The following is a 242-nucleotide window of genomic DNA, read 5'->3' as shown; positions in this document are numbered from 1 at the left end:
AGTTTGGGAAGGCTATGCAGCTAGCGCTAAGAGCTAGCCCTCCCAAACAGCACTCAAGAAGCAATTTCTGGGTTATCTGTTATCTGACTTCTGCATTAAGAAGACTAAATGCAACAATCAGGGTTCAGATCTCAGTGAAACCTCATTATTTATGGCGAGAATAAGACAGAATTCAAAGTGTGCATCCATCATGCAACTCATGGTCCAGTAGTAACTTATACATTGTGATCCAGCAGTGCACA

The sequence above is a fragment of the Morone saxatilis genome, unplaced genomic scaffold (genome assembly GCF_004916995.1).
Source record: "Morone saxatilis isolate NCDOM2014 unplaced genomic scaffold, NCSU_SB_2.0 Contig12, whole genome shotgun sequence".
Lineage (NCBI taxonomy): Eukaryota > Metazoa > Chordata > Actinopteri > Moronidae > Morone > Morone saxatilis.
The sequence above is the reverse complement of the archived record's forward strand: the minus strand, read 5'-3'. Positions refer to the sequence as shown.